We start from the raw sequence: 19,219 nt of genomic DNA on the forward strand, positions 1-19,219 counted from the left end.
AACTACATAATATGGTAACAAGATACAAAACAAAACAGACCCAACTATTATCCGTATTAAACTCATACAAATTTGCAGCCATATACGAAACAACAAGGAGAACTGCAAACAACTATGGATCACAGTAAAAAAAATCAGTTTCAACAAAGTCTTTTGCAAGTTGTTGACTGATTCTCTCATCCCTTTGGGCAAAAGGAATTCTGGTTCGTAGCATCTGCTGTTATTTGGGATTCTGTAGGTGGTTGCAGATTCTGGAGAGCCAGCGAGGCCCAGGCTGCGCATGATGGGCTGGAGGTGGACTCTATTTATATCCCGTGTCTCTTTGCAGCCAGTTGTTCAAAGTGCCGCCTATTCTTCCTCCTCCGCTCTGTCCTGGCCAGGCTATGCCTCTTGGATCCTGCCCTGGTCCATTTGGGCTCTGCCCCTCCCTGAGGCTTCCCGCCCTCTACCCTTCATCCACAGACCTCCGGAGGCAGGGCAGAGCCAGCCCACAGCTGCCTGGCCACACTGCCTCCCCCTCCCTGGCCTGGCATGCTGACCCCAGCTGGCCCCTTGCCACCTGCTGCGGCTGACCAGACAGGTGCTGTTCTCCTGGCACCAACACACACCCTTGAGACTGTGTGCCCCTCGCAGGGACAAGGGACAAACAAGCAACACCACATCTACGCAGCTCAAGAGACCTCCATCAGTGCTAGGCACCAAACGGCCCCTTAAAGCTAAGTTGTGGTTGCCAAAGCGGGGGTGGACTGGATGACCCTCGGGGCCCCTTCCAATGCTGCAATTTCATGATTGTATGATTCCAGCTATGTTGCTTGACTGTAGTTTGCTCTTAGAACAACACACTTGTCTCAGGGTGCAAGAAGGAGAAGGAGAAGAATAAGAAGAAGAAAGAGAAGAAAAGAAGAGGAGGAGGAGGAGTTTGGATTTGATATCCCGCCTTTCACTCCCTTTAAGGAGTCTCAAAGCGGCTCACATTCTCCTTTCCCTTCCTCCCCCACAAAAAACACTCTGTGGGGTGAGCGGGGCTGAGAGACTTCAGAGAAGTGTGACTGGCCCAAGGTCACCCAGCAGCTGCAGGTGGAGGAGCGGAGACGCGAACCCGGTTACCCAGGATTACGAGGCTACCGCTCTTAACCCCTACACCACACTGGAAATCGAAAAAAATACTAAGTATGGACTAAAGCAGAGGTTTTTAAACTGTGGTTGCCAACCTAAGTACCACTCTAGGTGGTTGCATTTGGACCATAATTAACAACAACAACAACAACAACAACAACAATAATAATTTATTATTTATACCCCGCCCATCTGGCTGGGTTTCCCCATCTGGTTTGGCTTCCAACCAAATATTAAAAACAATACAGTGTCAGACATTAAAAACTTCCCTAAACAGGGCCGCCTTCAGTTGTCTTTTAAAAGTAAAATAGTTGTTTATTGCCTTGACATCTCCTGGGAGGGCGTTCCACAGGGCAGGTGCCACTACTGAGAAGGCCCTGTCTGGTTCCCTGTAACTTCACTTCTCGGGGGGGGGGGGGACTGCCAGAAGACCCTCGGCACTGGATCTAAGTGTCCAGGCTGAATGATGGAGGTAGAGATGCTCCTTCAGGTATAGAGGACTGAGGCTATTTAGGTCTTTAAAGGTCAGCACCATTAGTAGCAAGATGCGCCTGGCTAATTTCTAACACAGAACTCCAGCCTTGATGGCTGTGCAGCTGGCCGGGGGGGGGGAGGGGAGGGATGCCAGAAATGACCATCTCTCCCAGCACAGCTCTCATCCAGGCCAAGCTAAGGGCCAGAAGGAGTCATGTCCCCACCCCAGCAACCTGTGGCTTTGGCCAAGATGCTTCCAACTCCCTTGAGGTCACATTTAAGGGCTTTGCATAAGATCAAAGGACTGGCGAGTGACTCCCGGGGTAATCCAGTCCAACCCTCTGCAATGCTGGAATCCGAGCTAAAGGACCCAGGACAGGTGACAGGTTTTTTTGGGAACCTCCCTTGCAAGCAGCTGTCCTAAAAGGCGGGTTATAAAGGCCACACCAGAAGTCAAGAAGATAAACTATATCACTTTCAGAAGACATCTGATGGGAGCCTTTTCTAAGGAAGTCTTTTAATGTTTAATGCATTACTGTATTTTAATATTTTGTTGGAAGCCACCCAGAATGGCTGGGGAAACCCAGCCAGATGGGCGGGGTGTTTAATAATAATAATAATAATAATAATAATAATAATGATGATGATGATGTTTTGATATTTTGCTGGAAACCTCCCAGAGTGGCTGGGGCATCCCATTCAGGTGGGCGGCATATAAATAATACAATTATTATGATTTTTATTAAGTAAGTCGATCCATCCCTGACAGGTCCAGCAGGGCTCCAAACCAAACTGGACCCTCCTCTCTCCTGACCCAGAGGCTGGGCTGCTCCCCAGGGCCGAGGAGGGGGGAGCATTGTGAGCGACAAGGAACTTTTGCCTGGCTGAAAGCAGATCCTCCTTGGCGGCCTCCCGGCCTCTCTCTCTCCCTGCAGCTGGGGCCCTTGGGAGAGGAGCCAAAGTTCACAAAGAGAAAGGAAGAGGGCACCGCCCACAAGGCAGCCCAGCTGTTCCCAAGGAGACATTGGTGTCGGACAGATGTTGGGGACGTGGGGTGGGCTGCCTAGGACCATGGCTGGAGGCCAGCTCTGGTCAGGTCAGGGCCCATCTTGGAGGCTGCTGCTCCTGCCTGCCTTGCCCGGGCACCTGCCCTGGCACCTCTGCCCTGACCATCCTCTGCTTTAGCCGAGCAGCAGCTGCCTCTGCCACCTCAGCACACAGCCAGAGAGAGAGAGAGAGAGAGAGAGAGAGAGAGAGAGAGAGAGAGAGCAGGAGGCCGGGCTCCTCGCTGGACTGAGAAGGAGCCAGTGGTATCCCGAGCAATCCACCTGGGCAGCTGCCAAGGCGAGGCTGCCAGGCCCCAGGCTGTCTGCAGAGCCGCAGCTGTGATGCAAAGCCAGCCAGGAATTGGGGGGGAGGGAGGGAGAGGGAGGGAGGGAGTGGCGGAGGAGGAGGAGGTCAAGGGGCCACAGTCATGGGGAAAAGGAGGGAACTTTTGCCCTGGGCGCTGGGAGAAACTGCCAGCAGGAAGGACTGGTCTGCATAAAGGGATGGCTACAGAAACAGGAGGAGGAAGAAGAAGATGGGGAAGGGGAGAGGAAGGTGGTCCAGGGAGCCCAGCCCCCTGCAAATATCTCTCCAGGGATCCCTGCGGAAGCACAGGGCATCCATTTGTGCCAGAGCTCAAAGACAGGAGCCAGGGACCCAGGGCATATTCCAACAAGGGTGGGGAGGGGCGTTGCCATGAAGCAGGATGCAGCAGATGCCCCATGAAAGGGCACCAGCTTCCTCCTTTTCCACCGTCTTCCCCAAGGGCACCCTTTGGCTTTCCTTCCCCGTCAGGAGCCAAGGGCCACCTCGGATAAAAGACACAGCTCTCATGTGCTTCCTGGAGGAAGAGCAGAGGCAAATATAGCGCTGGGTGAGTGGTGGAGGCTCCAAGCAGAGCGTCCTGGGTTCAAATCTCTACTTGGTCACCAAGCGCAAAGGTTCGGCCGGTCACCAACTCTCAGCCTGAGCTTCCTCAAGAGCTGTTGTGAGGATAAAATGGAGCAGAGGGGGAAGAGACCCTCTATGGTGCCTTTTCTGCTCCTTGGGGAAACAGCAAACACCCCCAAAACAAAGACACTTGGGGGCTCATCCCAGGAAGCCCAGGCTGAGAGGCTCAGCACAGGCAAAAAGGAAGGAGGACTTTTTCATGCAGTACAGAGTGAAACGGTGGAACTCCCTCCCACAGGAGACAGCAAAGGCCCCCAACTTGGGTGGCTCTGAAAGAGGACGGGGCAGATTCCTGGACGGGGAAAGGGCTACTGAGGGCTACCAGCCAGGATGGTTGGACTCTGCCTCCACAGTCGGTTGACTGCTATGAGAATCACAGACTTGTTGCATTGCCAGGGACCCCCCAGGGTCATCTAGTCCAACCCCCTGCAATGCAGGAATCTTTCACCCAACATGGGGCTCAAACCCAGGATCCCAAGACTGAGAGGCACATGCTCAACTGGCTGAGCTCTCCCGGTGGGTCCCCTTTGGCCTGATCCAGATGCAGCCAGGTTCTCCTTAGGCCTTGGTGGCTGAGCAAGGTCTTCTGCCTCCCAGGGCATCTGCCAGCCTAGAGAGGGCAACGCATTTCTCCGGACGGGGAAAGACTGCAGGGACTGCGATGCAAATCTGCCCACTCGCCTGGCCTGTGTGCGCCAAGGTCTTCAGCAACTGGACACGCAAGTCCTGCCTCTGCCTCCATGGTTCTTTTCTAGTCTGCAAGCAACTGTTCCTACATTTGAAATAAATTTTAAAAATTGTCCAGTAGCACCTTAGAGACCAACTAAGTTTTTTTCTGGGTATAAGCTTTCGTGCGCATGCACACTTCTTCAGATACAGTTTCTACATTTGCAAGTCTTTCTACGCCATGAGGACTACAAGCATGCTCTTTAAAATTTAATACGCACACCCAGAGAATTCTAATGCTCAAAAAGACCCAATGCCACAGCTTGGGAAGCCCCTGCTCATGAAATCCCCCTCTTGCACAGAAATGCCAGCCCTTTGGCACAAATGCAAACAGGACACATCGCCTATCAGGCGCAAATGGTGCTCTATGGTCACCTCACCCACACCCACCCGCTGGGGGAGCCCCCCAGGAGAGCTCAGCTCCAGTTTCCCTGCCTGCAGGTGAAAAGGGACCTCATCTGGGTAGGTCCTGCCCATAGCACAGGACAGCCCGTTGGTGCAGCCATGTTTGGAGGAGGGAGCACATGTCCGCTGGGTGTTCCTGAACGGGGGCCAGGAAGAGCCAGAGGAAAGGCCCAGAGACGACCTCTGAGGCCAAAGCCATGGGGAGCAGCTCTTGCGTTTAGGGAGGGAAAAGTCGGTCGCAAGGTGATCGAGGCATCTAGGAATATGAGTTCTGGCTGAGAAGAGATCTCAGAAGGCAAGGATTTCTCAGCCTCCAGGTCCAATAAGGCTGGGGCTTGGGATCGCTGGGGAAATGGATCTGTGCCCTGGCTTCACTCGCTTCCAGGGCTGGCCGCAGTGGGGTGCGGTGACTGCCGCTAGCTTTAAACAGCACCTCTTCCTCTTTTGAAACGTTCGCAAGGGAGGAAATTTATTTTATTTAAGAAAATGTATATACCGCTTGATTGCTAAAAAAATAAAAATTTCAAAGGAGTTTACGAAAAGAACGGAACAATAAGATCGTCAGGGGAAAAACAACTAGAACATTCAGAACATTAAAACCAGGAATAAACTAAAAACACATCCGCATTTGGAGGGGGGGCTTGCATAAACAAAAATATTTTCAGCGTTTTTACAAATTTAACTCATTTATTATATTGCCCAGGGTGGCAGGCTGAAGCTAAACGGACCACTCAAGTCCCAATAATGGCCAGCTGGGACCCTCCTCCTCCTCTTCTTCTTCTTCCCCCATCTCCCCTCTGGCCAACCCAGCGCATGCCAGCGCATGGCTGCCTTCTTCACATGCCCACCTCCTGGCTCCTCTCTGCCATGTGGCCGACTCTGGCCAGTTTGGGCCTTCAGCAAGGATGGGACTGGCAAGCAGGGTCTGTGGGGCAGGGGGCTTCTCTCGCAGGGCTGAGGGGCTGAAAGACCAGCAGCAGGCAGGCAGCGTAGACGAGTGGGCAGAGCCAGTTCAGGGGAAGGTGGGCTGAATCGAAACAGCGTGGAGTTCAAAGTTCAAAGCAAAATCCGAGGTTTCCGGAGGGGAATCCTAATATTCACATCCCAAGAGTCAGACTCTGCAAGCAACAAACTGACAGCGATGGTGGAGAGGAAGGGAAAGGGGGTCCCTTTTGGGGAGGGGAGTATGAAACTCTTGGCCTGGATCTGAGAGAGATGAAGACAAGGAGGCCGGAAGGAAAATAGACCCAAGTATTAGGCTAGGCAAAGGGAGCCCCCTCTGGAGCATCACTTTCTGCTGCTGCTGCTGCTGCTGCTGCTCAGGCGAAGGAGGGCAGAGTGGAGGTACCTGCCAACAGGAGAAGTGCCCCCCCACCCCAGTGGGGAGGTCCAGCAGGAGGGCAGATGCCCAGCTTGAGATAAGCCCTCTAGACACGGAGGGCACCTCTGAGGCCACAGCGCCCCCTGGCTGCCAACCTGGGCAGTGGCATCATTCTTAACCCAGGCTATTTGTCTGCCAGGCTGTGCCCAAAGGTTGTTTGGGGGGGGGGGGGAGGCAGGGACTCCCAAGTGCCCTTTGCCATTTTTTGAAGTGTACCCCCTTTAAAAAAAAATCTATGCAAAACTGCAGTTCCGTCAAGCAAGACTTCAAAACCAAACGTGCAGCGGGATCTTGCAAGGTCCAGGAAGACCCCTTTGCCCCTGAGCAAGGAGCGAAGCGTCTCCAAGACCAGGCAGGGAGGGGCATGATCCGGGGAGAAGGCCCCAACTCCTCTGTGCTCCTTACTGTCAGCAAGGTCAGAGCAGGGGGTTCCACACTACAGAGCCACTTTGTGCGCCGCCCCAGACAAACGTGGCCTCCATGGCAAGCAATCAGAACAGCTCATCAACCTCAGTCATGCAGGCTCTGACTGGCAGCAGCGGGCTCCCTGGGAAGGGTCATTTCCAAGCCTGTCTGGGGTGCCAGTGGGGAGGGAGCCAGAGACCTTCTGCATGCCAAGCCGCTGACCCGTCTTTGTTATGCTTCTGGAAAGCCCCTGTGATGTGGGGGGAGAAACATGGGGAGTGAGTCCCCAGGCCCTGTCTCCAGTCTGCCCCAGATCCAGACCTGCCTGACCTTGTGGTGGGAGTCCCACCGGTGAAGCTTCTCTTTCAGGGCCTCCTGCCCCAGAGCCCTGCCAGGCGGGACACAGGCCCAAAGCCCCACTGCAGCCGCCAGACTGCACCATCCCTGGACAAAAGAGGCTTGGAATCCGAGTTGGAAGGGCCCCCCAGAATCGCCTGGTCCACCCCCTGCAATGCAGGAATCTCCACTACAGCCTGCCAGCTGGTGGCCTCATCCTGGCAGCTCAGAGGCGCTGGCTCCTGTCTAAACAAAGAGGTGCTGGCGAGGGACTACCTGTCCAAGGCATCCTCTGGCCCGCTAGTCCTGCCCCAGGTCTCTGCCGACGGAGGAGCGCGCTCTTCACATCCTCAGAGGCCCCCTGGTGGCTTTGCCATCCGGCTCTGCTCTCTTTCCGCAGGTCCTCCTTCCTTAACTCTGCCTCCCTTTAATATTTGACTGGAGGGGGGGTCGAAGGGCAGGTTCACGCGAGGCAGCTCTCCCCCCCCCCGCCCGCTTCCCTCCCTCCCTCCCTGGGCTCGGTGCCTGTTCGCTCCGCGCAGGAAGGTGCCCCCGCCAGCTCGCTTGGCATTCCTCGCATATCTTCCTCCCACCCGCCGGATGGTGCAGAGACCCCCAGCGACGTCGGGGGAGGGTGTAGGGTGGGGGAGCAGAAGACAGAGGACGCCGCCGCCGCCCTGCAGCTCTCTCGGTTGCGGATCAAATACACCCGGGGGGGGGCGGCCGAGAAGGACAATAGCGCCAAGGGAGAAGCAAGCGCTCCGCCGGGCGCGCATCTCTCCCCCGCCCCGTCCCTTTGCCAGCGCCAGGGACCCCCGTCGCCCCGTCTTCGGAAGGGTCACGGGGTGGTGGAGGCCCCTGAGCTGCCAAACCCTCCGCAGGGACCGGATTCTGCCTCCCCCTCCCCACCCGCTCGCCGCCTTCTTACCTCGGGCGGGCCGGGGGCGTCTGGAGGCGGCTTTGTGCGCGGCGGGCGCAGGTCGGGATGGGGGTCCCGGGCCTGGTCTTGGCCGCGCCCGGCTCCCCTGCGCGGGATCTCACCGGCGGGAGCAGCGACCTCCTCCTCCTCCTCCTCCGGGAGGCGATCTGCCCGGCGTCTGCCTCGGCCACCCCCACCGGCACCGACGGGGCGGGCCGCGGCAGCGCCACATCTGCGCCTGGGGAGGCGGGGAAGGGGAGGGAGGCGGAGGCTGCGGAGCGAGGGGGTCGCCTGCTTGCGCGGAGGGAGGGGGGAGGCCAGGCGCGCGGAGGGTGTTTCCCTTCCCGGCGCGCGTGATTTACGAGCGCGCGGCTGCGGAGAGGGACCCGCTTGGGGCGGCCTCCGACAACGTCTCCATTGCGAAGGCTGGAGAGGAGGCGCCCCTCCCACCGCGCGGAGGGGGCGGAGAGGGACTGGGCGCGTGCCCGCCCCCTCCCGGCTCCGCCCCCTTCCCCGCCGAGGGGGAGGGGGAGAGCAGAGAGGGAGACGCAGTCCCTCCCCCCTCCCCAGGAATCCAAGCGCCCCCCACCACGCAATACGGGGCCCGGGTGGAGCCACTTCTCTCTGCAGCCCGCCCCCTCCTCAAATCCCCGCTTGAGAGCGCAGGGATGCGCAGCTGCGTTTCTAGCTTGGGGGGAGGGGCTCTCGCCGGACGCCTGGGTCCTCCCGGCCCGGAGGAAGAGCGGCTCGCAGCGCCGGAGGCGAGCAGGAGGGAAGAGAGGCTTCAAAGGCGCCGGCGGCCGGAGGAGCTTCCGAGATGGGATCGCGGCCGCAGTGGGATGCGCAAAAGCAAGGCGGACCCTCCCCGGCCCCGTCGTGCGGCCGATTGCTAGGGAGGGAGAGGCGGCGCTGACCCGTCTCCCCTCCCCGCCCTCCGATATTCCCACGATGGCTCCGCAGAGAAGCCTCCCTTGGCCAGAGGCGAAGGGGAAACCGGACGGAGCTGGGTCAGAGAGGCGACTCTCGGGGGCCCGGAGGCGAGCCAGCCTTTCAGCTGCTTGACCCCTGGCTTTTAGAAGCCGGGTGTCCCCTGCGCGCAATCTCTGCCCCATAAATAGGGCCAGTGCTTGGGGGCGCCGGCGCCGCGGGGCTCTGCAGCCCCAGAGGCTGCCAGGGCGCACGGGGGCTTGAACCTTGGAAGACTCTCGCCGCCGCCTGCTTCTCTGTCTTCGAGGGAGGCTGTCAGGCTGGCGCTGCTCAGCCTCCCCCCCCCCCCCGCCGCCGCAGGGAGGGGGCACTGCGCGGCGCTGGCAGCAGCCCTCCTTGGCACATGTGGCCGGCCTTGCGGGGGCAGCAGCAGCAGCAGCTCCTTCCGGAGGCAGGATGCTGGGGAGCGGGGCCGGGGAAGGGAGCGCACGCCCCGCCCAGAGCGAGGAAGCGCAGGGACAGGGGGGGTGGAGGGGGCGCATTCTTGAAATGTGACCAAGAGGAAACGCCCGGCCGGCCGCCCTCCCGGAGGCAAAGGCGGGGAGGGGAGCCGAGGAGGTCCCGTTCTTCCCAAGGCCTCTTGGCAGCGGGGGGGGGGGGGGTTAGTCTGATCTGCCGCGGAGCTTCCCAAGGGCAATCGGTGCGGCGGAGGCAGCAGCTGCTGTTGCCCAGCGGCTTGTTTCTCCCCTTGGCCCCCCCCCCCCCAGGGAGCCAGGGACACCCCCTCCAAGAGCAGCTGAGCGGCAGGCCTGGGACGGAGATTTGTTTGGCAATCCAGAAAAATGTCCTCTTGGGGAGGGGGAGCTGGTTAAGAAACGGAAGCAGAGGAGAGAGATAAAGGGACAGTTCTGCGGGTGGAGAGATGTCGCAAGGGGATCTGTTTGGGGACCTTGTAATGCTGACCACATTAATACGCCCCTCTCTTCTGGCCTCCTTGATTATCCTCACAACAACCCTGTGAGGCAGGCTAGGCTGAGAGGCAGCGACTGGCCCCCAGGGTCACCCAGGGAGCTTCATAGCAGAGCCAAGGATCTGAACCCGGGGGATAAGGAAAAGATTCTGGGGTGCAGATTTACTCCACTGTCCAGCTCCTTGGGTTGCCCCTCCCCGCGGGTCTCTCCAGTCACCAAAAGGAGTCTCCAGCCAAGTTAAGGAAGCAAAACAGCAGTCAGTAGACCTGATCTCTCCCAGGTCACAACCCAAGGCTTTAACTCCTGGGCCACACTGCCTCTGTGCTTTTCGACTTGTTGGCAGATGATCTGGTCTTTGGGGAGAGCAGCGAAGGGCCCAATTTTGCCGATGATACTAAATTGTTCAGGGTTGTGAAATAAAAAAGTGACAGTCAGGAGCTGCTAAAGGACCTCTCCTATCTGAGTGAGTGGAGGTGAAATGGTAAATGCCAAGAGAAAAATAACTAAATCTTAATTTCACATATATGCTTCTTGAGTCTGAACTGGCAGTGATTAACCAGGAATGAGAGAATTTGGGGCCACAGCAGATGGCTTGATAAAGATTTTAACTCCTGCGGGAAAAGGCAAATTCCATGCTAGGGATCGATCATTAGGAAAGGAACTGAAAATAAAACCTCAGGAATCACTGTGCGGTTAAACAAACCTCTGGTGGGGCCGCAGTCGGAGCCCTGTGCACAGTTCTGGATGCGTCCCTTGAAAGGGATGTTGTAGAGTTGGAAAAGGCTCAGAAAAGAGAAACAAAAGTGATCAAGATAAAGAAAGGTCTCAACCTTTGGGGCTTTTTAGAGAAAAGGCAAGTAAGAGGCATGGCGGGGTGTGTGTGTGTAACCAATTGTGCATGGAATGGAGAGTGAGAAATTCTTCTGCCTCATCATACTAGAACTCTGAGCACTGGAAGATGCGCAGCAGACAAGAGGAAGTACTATTTCTACGCATAACTCTGGGATTCTGTTCCACAAGCAGCCATGATGACCACCAACTGGGCTGGCCTGAAAAGAGGTCTAGCCAAACTGACAGGCAAGGGGGGCTTTCGAAACCTCCTAGCTGCCCTGCCCATCATGCCCCCTGAATGCCAAGTCGCTGGGAGTCACGGGGGTCCTGCTTTCAGGGTTCCCTTTGGGGCAGCTGCCACTTTGCCACCATGAAAACAGCACATGGGCCTAGAAAGGCCATTGGCCCACTGTTCCTGCAGGGCTCTTCAGGCAGCTAGGAGAGCAGGATCAAAGCTTTTGAGAAAGGCACAAACGGCCCGTGCAGGAAGGGGCAACGGCCAGCTACCCGAGTCCCTTTCTCGAGGAAGTGCCAATGGTTGCCCTTGCCCAATTCTGGTCCTTGCTGTGGGGGCCCACCCCCTCTCCCCAGGAGACTGCCGATTTGGGGAGATCCAGGGCCAGGAATCTTCAGGGAATGGGAGCGGGCACATGAAGCAAAAAGCTCCCTGGTCCTTTGGTGCCCATGAGTGTCCTCCACCGCTCCCCACTTTGGGGAAAGCTGAAACAAAGGGCTCTTTCTCTTTCTCTCCCAGTGATGACCCCCCCTCACCCCCTTACCATAGGGAGGCAGGAGGACCTTCTGGGGTTGACTGGGCACCTTGCCCAAATCCAGGATGGCTTGGCACCGTCTCAAGTGGGAAGGATGGCAGCATCACCCAGGGAAGGGGCTTTCCTCATCACTGGGCAAAGCCCAGCTGATCTGTGTGGGAGGGAGGCGCACGCCTCTCCCCAGCCACCGGTCTGTGGAGGAGGACGCCCAGAGCAGCAGCTGGCTCTGACCTCCAAGCTGCCCCCTGAGCTGCCCCCAGTGGGTTGCAGGCTGGCAAGGGCTGGAGAACACAGCCAGCTTGCTGACTCCCTGCGTTGTGTCGCTTGCCTGCCTTCCCCATGGCATCTCCCATTGGGCAGCTGACCAGACCTCCTTAGCCCCAGCCAGGTGGCTGCCCTGGGCTTTCCAGGCTTGAGCAGAATTGGTCCCATGCCAGGGCCTTGGCAGCACCAGCTGGGTGGCCCCTGGGGCCTCCAGGTCCCTTGCCTGGCACCCGTCTCTTTGCTGCTAGGTACTTGGAAGCACTTTGGGCACAGGCCATGCCACAGCGAACTAAGATTCCCCTGGGAAATTTAAGTGATGGGCAATGGCTGAGGTTGTGCCAGCACAGTGCCGTGCAACACGCCCAGCTGCCCCGTCAGCCGACTCCAAGCTCTGCTTTCTGCAAGGGGCTCGTCTGCTACAGAGCTCCCTGTGGGTTTTATACTGATTAAAAGCAGGGGAAGGGACAGGAGGCCGGTGCTTGGCACCCACCCCCTGCCTTGCAGAAGAGTGCCACCCCATCAAAATGCTATCAGTGCTATCTGTGCCAGCACATGGCAAATGCATAAAGTGGTGGCGGTTGTATCCTGTATTTATACCCTGCCCTTTCATTAAAAGCAGCCACTTCCCTAAAGCCTTTCAGATCAAGGTCTTCACCTGCTGACAGAAGGACAACAAGGAGGGAGCCAGTCTGGCTTCTTCAGCCAGGGAGTTCCAAAGTTGTCTAGGAGCAGCTGCCGCCCAGAAAGCCGTCTCCTGCGTCCCCATCAAGCATGTCAGTGAGGGTGGGGCGACCAAGAGAAGGGCCTCCCCCAAAGAGCTTAAAACCTCCAGCTTTCTACCCGCCTGGAGAGAATGGAAATTATGGAGCCCCCGCGCGTCACAAAAAAGGCCGTTCAGGAACGGGGCCTGGCCAAAACAGAGGTGGAATTTAACATTGTCAGCAGGCAGCTTCAGATACCTTTTTCTATTGATACAAATCTGACAATTGCGAAGTGCTTTGCTGCAGCCTTTTGCCTTGTGGCAGGGAGTCCCGCAGTTCAGTTTCTCTCAAGCTAAGTGGCCTTTTTGGCAGAACTTGCAGATGCAGAAGCTCCCGGTTGGAAAGGCTAATTTTATAGTTGCCCTTCCCATCTCTTCTCTTCCACCAGTTTTTTATGTTTCCTTATCTTCCATAATTTCTTCTCCTGTCACTCAAACTTTCTCTTCTCCCCACCCTGCAGTTGCCCCTCTTTCCCACCCCTCCTCCCTTTGCATTGACATCCTCTTCCTCCTCCAGCTGCTTCCCTCTCTTATTCTCCTTCCTTTCTTATTTAAAATGTTGAATCTCTCCAGTTGCCTCCAGCACCTCCTCAGGCCTCAAAGGAAGGACACTCCACCCACCACCCCTTCACCTGCCACCTTCCATCCACACGTGGGAGTTCCTGGCTTGAATCCCATCTGAATGAACAACAACAACAATTGATTGTATTATAATAAATGAAGCCCAGAAGCATTTGTTGTTTAGGGCTTCTTATGCCATAGCCAGAACCAGCTCTATGGGCAGGGCCATGGGGCAGTTGCCCCGGGAGCAAAATTCAGGGGTGCAAAATTTCAAAAGAAAACATAAAAGACAGTAGTAGTGCATCCTCCCCCTCACAAACCAATCTTCCAATGTTTGTTTGGGTGGACTGGGGGGCAGATTTGGGTGGTGCCTTGTTGATAGGGCACCCTCTGCATGGGCTTTAGAAAGAGTCTCATTCCAGACCAATTCCCCGTCCTGCTCTCTGCCATGCTTGAAGCTCACAGGGCACCATGGCTGCCACTCGGGTAGGTGGCTGAGCTACTGCCCCTTTGTTCCAGCCCATCAGTGGGTCCTGGCAACCCATGCTATGCCACTGGGGGCAAACCACCCACCTAGGGCTTTCCACAGCTCCTTGGAAGCTAAGGAGGAAACAGGGTTGTGCTTTCCTGCCAGCTTTCTCCCTGATGTTTCAGCGCTCCTTAGGGAGCCCCGGGGTGTCTGACCTTGCCAACCCACCATCTTCAGGGCAAGGAGTCTTATCTCCCTTGCCTCCCAGGACAATGCCCTGTGCACATTGATAAGACCCTCCAAATATGCCCCCTGGAGGTCCTCCTCTGTGTGTGGGCACAGGAACTAGGCAACCCCCCCCACCCCCATGGCCAAAAAGGATCCCTGGCAGAAGATGCTCAGGAGGAGATAATAATAATAATAATAATAATAATAATAATAATAATAATAATGCTAAAAACTGCCCGCTGCAACTGCCTCTGTGCCATCGCGAGGGATTGAAGGAGGACCCCTCCACCTGCAAGGGGACTTCATTGGTGGCCCTGAAAAGATGATGCCTGAGTACAGCTGCCTCACCCCAGCAGCTGTATGGGGAGATTGCTCAGCATGAAGCTCCTCCGATCTCCCTCTCCCGGCCCCTTGCCTGGCTTTTAGGCAGAGGAAGTGTTCTGTCCGGGTTTATTTATGTTTGGCTTTTTGGTCCAAAGACCTCTGGGATGGCAAATGGTGTATCAATGAAAAATAAAGTGCAATGAATCAATCAAAGCAAAAGTCCCAAAATACCCTCCAGTCGATCCATGCAGTTCCCCAGCCTTCCCCAGGCAGAGAGCCAGGGGGCCAACTGACCTCTTCTCCAGTCTCTCGCTCAGGAACAAGCCCTTCAACAAACAATCGCCCATGCAGAAGAAAGGGTGGGTGGATTCCACGGGCCATTTCACATCTGCTTTAAGAAAACAGAGTTCATTAGCGTTTAAAAAACAAACAAATAATAAAACGGTCCACTCTCTTCTCAGCGGGCTTCCCTCTCTGCTTGCTCCTTTTTTGCAAGAGTACAGTGGCGTAGCCTGGGTTGTCAGCACCCAGGGCAAGGCAAGTAATTTGCGCCCCCTAACCCGTGGATTTGTGCCCCCCAACTCATGGATTTGCACCCCCTAACCCTAACCCCCAGATGTTGCACCCAGTGTGGCCGGGCCCCCCCCTGCAACCCGATGCTACGCCACTGCAAGAGTATTCTCCTTTATTCTGTGCAGTCCTGACACCCTTGCTCTATTGCATTTTGTTATTACAGTATATTTCTACCATCATCGTTAGCTGCCTGCAGCACCATTTGGGTAGAATCTGACAGCAGCAAAAAATAGGACATGGAACAAACGGCTTCCTAAGCTGCCTGCCTCATCTCCTGTGTACTTGGGCCTTTCTTTTTCTTTTCTTTCCCCCCAAAGATCTTTACTGAAACTTAACATATATACCTAATAACCAAAATTCCCAATGATTCCCTCACATAAAATATAATATCTAAATTACAGCAGCTGCATAATTATACACTTAATTATAAAACCCACCCCCACCCTCTACTTCCCTCCACAGCAATTCGACTTCTTTATATTTCTTTCTACCTTTTCCCCCTTACATTCTATAATAAATTATTTTTGTTAAATTCTGATTTTTCCTTCTTTCTTTACTGGTTTTGTTATTGCTTACATTTTTTATTCTAAGCCTATTAGCATGTCATTTCTAGAACAATATTTTGGCATATAATCTTTGAAATACTTCCTCTCCATTCTTAATTTTTGATTTGATTGATATCTTATAATTGAAGTTAATTTTGTCAATTCTATATACTCACTTAATTTACAAATCCACTCTTCCTTTGTTGGTGTGTCTTAAGATTTCCATTTAGTGGCAATCACTACCCTGGCAGCTGTTGTTGCATATAAAAAGATTGGTTTTTTTCATATGTGGTATGTCTTTGCCCACCAACCCTCGGGATTTTTATCAAGGTATTTTTTAAGCATTTTCTTAAACTCCCCAAAACTTCTTTATTTCCTTGCAATCCCACCACATATGAATTATCGTTCCAGGTTCTTTGTTCCATTTCCAACAAAGGTTGGATTTTAATTTATAAATTTTGGCAAAACATCGCCAAAATATACTTGGGCCTTTCTGCCCTGCAGACTCTGGCTATCCTGCTTAATCCCTGCGACAACCCTGTGAGGTCGGCCAGGCTGGCCCAGAATCGCCCAGTGAGCTTCATGCTTGAGTCCGGAAGGACGGAGGTGTGTGGCCGTCCTCATCCTCTGTGCATGCTGATGATCCTGTTATTTGTACCCCGCCCATCTGACTCGGTGGCCCTGCCACTCTGGGCGGCTTCCAACAGATAGAAAAACACAATAAAACACCAACCCTTAAAAAACAAAACTTCCTTACATCTGGAATTACCAGATGCTTTCCCTTGCCTGCTTTGGGAGGCTGCAGTGCACATTTCGGGCCACTAGGGGGAAGCCGAGGCTCCTGCTCGCCTCCCTTGGCAAATTTTTCGCAATTGGTCAGCTAAGTATTTCTATTTCTTTTGCACGCATCCTGCCCGATGTGGGAGATCGAAAGGCAGGTGGCCTCGCCCAAGAGCGAGCCGGAAAGTGGCAGGTGGAGAGCGTGGCCTCCTTTGCCCCCCTAGGCGCATCCTCCATCCCTCGCGCCTCCGCGCGAGAGAGGCGGACGGGCTGCTCGCTCCCCCCCCCTCAGTGATGTACCCAGCCAAGGGGGTTGCATGGGGCCAGGCAGTTGGCTCCCCCCCCCCCAACTGGAGGGTTTGCCTGCCTGTGCTGCGCCCTCAGTCGCAGGGGCTTTTAGCTGCGCCCCTCTCTCTCTCAACCCGGCCGAAAGGGCAGCCCTCCATCCTTTGGCCACAATCCCACCTGCAGGCGGTCGTGAAAAGGCCAAGAAACGGAGAGCCCCCCGAGAAGGGTCCCTCGCTCTGCGGGTCGTGCAAGAGCCACGCGGACGCCCCACGAAGCCGCCCCGCCCCTTTATCTGCATAGCCCCGCCCACGCCGTTCCTTGGTCCCATTGGAGTGTGACGAAGAAGAAGTGGGTATAAGATAGTCAAAAATAATATTGATAACACAGCGAAAAGAAACGAAGGAAGCCACATATAGGTGGAGGCTAGTCCAAATTTATGTCTGTATGTCTAGTTTGTATGTGTGTTTTCTTTTTTTGTAATCTAAGTTGAGAGGTGTACATGTATCTATGTATAATCAGTTTGTTTAGTGTTCTGGTTTGTGTCTGTAAGTATTGCATTTATCAATAAAAGTTTTTGTGTGTTTTTTTAAAGGGATGTTTGGGGAACGGACCCCTCCCCCTGTGTTCAATGCCAGGCAGGCACCTTGAGAACTTTTCGGAAGTGGGCTGGGCTTGTTGTCCCAACGGCAGAGGCAGCGTTGTCCCAGTTAGGAACCAAGATGGGGAGAACATCTGGCCATCTTAGGATCATAGAATTGTAAAGCCGGGAGGAGTTGGGGGGCGGGGCGGCGATCCTTGGTTGCAAAGGAGTCGGCGCACAGCCGGAAAGCGAGCAAAGGGCAGATTTGAGCCCTGATTTGGGCAAGAGCCCAATTTTTGCAAATGCAATGCAATGCAATGCAAACGCAAACGGATCTGTTGCAATGCAGGCGGTGCTAAGTTAGGGGAGGAGAAGAAGAGGCGAGGAGGCTGGATTTGGAGCCTCGCCACTTTGGACTTCTTGCAGGCGCCAGAGTCCACGGGAGGTGGGACCCACGCGAGGCCAGGATGTTGCGCGCCCCCGCCAGCTCCGCGCAGCCCAAGCAAGCGCCTGGTCGCCTCCTGAGGATGAACAGCACCGGGGCCAAGGCGCGGGGGACCCTCGCCGACAAGGTGGCCTTGGGGACCGCCTCCACCGAGGGAATTGGCTTAGCAATTGCCCGCCGCCTGGCCCAAGATGGCGCCCACGTGGTGGTGAGCAGCCGTACACAAGCCAACGTCGACCGGGCCGTCGCTGAGCTACAGACGGAGAAGCTGAGCGTGTCGGGGTTGGTGTGCCACGTGGGAAGGCCGAAGACAGACAACGCCTTATCAACGCGGCCCTGGAGCGCCATGGAGGAATTGACATCTTGGTCTCCAATGCGGCAGTGAATCCCATTTTTGGCTCCACTCTGGACGCCACAGAAGAAGTCTGGGACAAGATTTTCGACGTCAACGTGAAGGCTGCAGCCCTGCTGATCAAACTGGTCGTACCTCACATGGAGAAAAGGGGAGGCGGCTCCATCGTTATCGTCTCCTCCATCGCTGCTTATTCCCCGTTTCTGGTCCCGGGCCCCTACAACGTCAGCAAGACAGCACTCCTGGGCCTCACGCCCACCCTGGCTTCCGAACTCGGTCCCAGAAACATCCGCATCAATGCACTGGCCCCCGGCCTGATCCGCACCAAGTTGAGCTCAGCTCTCTGGCAGGACAAAACCACGGGGGACAAATTGATGGAAACCATGAGGATACGGAGGATGGGAGAGCCGACGGACTGCTCTGGCATAGTCTCCTTCCTCTGTTCCCCGGACGCCGACTCCATCACAGGGGAGACCGTGGTGGTGGCTGGGGGGGGCCCATCCCGTCTCTGATGGGATGGGGGGGTCCGGCCTGCCTTCCTACTCAACTATGTGAACGACCAGTTGGATGGTTTTGCATTGCCCACTATGCACCCCAGGAATAAAGATGTGGGGATGTTGACTGAGGGGGGAGGGGTGCTTGGCTACTGGAAGTGGGGGGCACAATTGCTCCCCCAGAGGAGAGATGACAGGGCGAGACACAGACATCCCTCCCAATAAATGGGAAGATGGCAAGGGGGAAATTGATCTCTGGCTCTCATTTGAGGTTGTATGTGTTTTTTAAAAATACTGTATTTTTTGCTCTATAGGACTCACTTTTTCCCTCCTAAAAAGTAAGGGGAAATGTGTGTGCGTCTTATGGAGCAAATGCAGGCTGCACAGCTATCACGGAGGCCGGAACAGCAAGAGGGATTGCTGCTTTCACTGCGCAGCGATCCCTCTTGCTGTTCTGGCTTCTGAGATTCAGAATATTTTTTTTCTTGTTTTCCTCCTCCAAAAACAAGGTGCGTCTTGTGGTCTGGTGCGTCTTAGAGAGCAAAAAATACGGTATGATGGTGGTAATTATGATTGGTTTATTACCCACCCCTCACCCTAAGGTCCCAGGGTGGGTCACAATGATTTAAAACAAATTAAAGGGAGTTATAGGGACACAGCCCATCCCTGGTCCAGGTTTGTTGGAAGAAGTTTCGGTATCATCTAGATTAGTGTTTCTCAGGCTTGGGTCTCCAGGTGTTTTGGGGCTACAATTCCCACCATCCCTGACCACTGTTCCTGCTAACTAGGGATGATGGGAGTTGTGGTCCAGAAGCGGCTGGGGACCCAAGTTTGGGAAACACTGATCTCTATAAAGTTCATCAGGTAGCACAGTTCCCATTGGGATGGGGAATGACCCAAAGCAGTCTTTTCCAGCCTGGGCTCTTCAGATGTTTTTGGACTACAACTCCCATCAGCCTCTGCTGGCTGGGGCTGATGGGAGTTGTAGTCCAGGGGCATCTGGAGGCCCCGGATTGACAAAATCAGGCCTTACAGCCTACAAATGCTTCCCTGTGTAACTGGGGGGCCCTTCTGGAAGAACAAAAATCTCAAGCACTGGGAGAGGTGTCTGTGTGTGTGTGTATTACGGATTTTAGGGGTCACTTTTGCAGAAAAGTATTGGGGCGCAGGAAGTCTTTTGCGAGGGGTCAGGTCTGTGGCTCCGGTGGCGATTTCCCGCCTGTTCGTTTCCCAGTGTGCCTTATTTTTCTGTCGACTTTAACAATAAAGGTGTGTCTCTGACTGGGAAAAAAAAAAA

The 19,219-nt window shown here is 55.1% G+C and overlaps 1 protein-coding gene and 1 pseudogene across 2 annotated transcripts in view; one reads left to right on the forward strand and one right to left on the reverse strand.

Annotated features, from left to right (window-relative positions):
- The window catches only part of GLIS2 (GLIS family zinc finger 2), a 28,351-nt gene extending 20,457 nt beyond the window's left edge, over positions 1 to 7,894 (reverse strand). Inside the window, exon 1 of the mRNA XM_083711617.1 lies at positions 7,770 to 7,894. The gene's annotated coding sequence lies outside the window, so the exon portion shown is untranslated. The remainder of the gene's footprint in view (positions 1 to 7,769) is intronic.
- An 8,938-nt stretch (positions 7,895 to 16,832) lies between these two features.
- Positions 16,833 to 19,219, forward strand: LOC310830920 (dehydrogenase/reductase SDR family member 4 pseudogene; annotated as a pseudogene). Its single transcript has one exon. The product of its transcript is annotated as a dehydrogenase/reductase SDR family member 4 pseudogene (transcript).

This window comes from Podarcis gaigeae, assembly GCF_964106915.1.
Source record: "Podarcis gaigeae genome assembly, chromosome: 14".
Classification (NCBI taxonomy): domain Eukaryota; kingdom Metazoa; phylum Chordata; class Lepidosauria; order Squamata; family Lacertidae; genus Podarcis; species Podarcis gaigeae.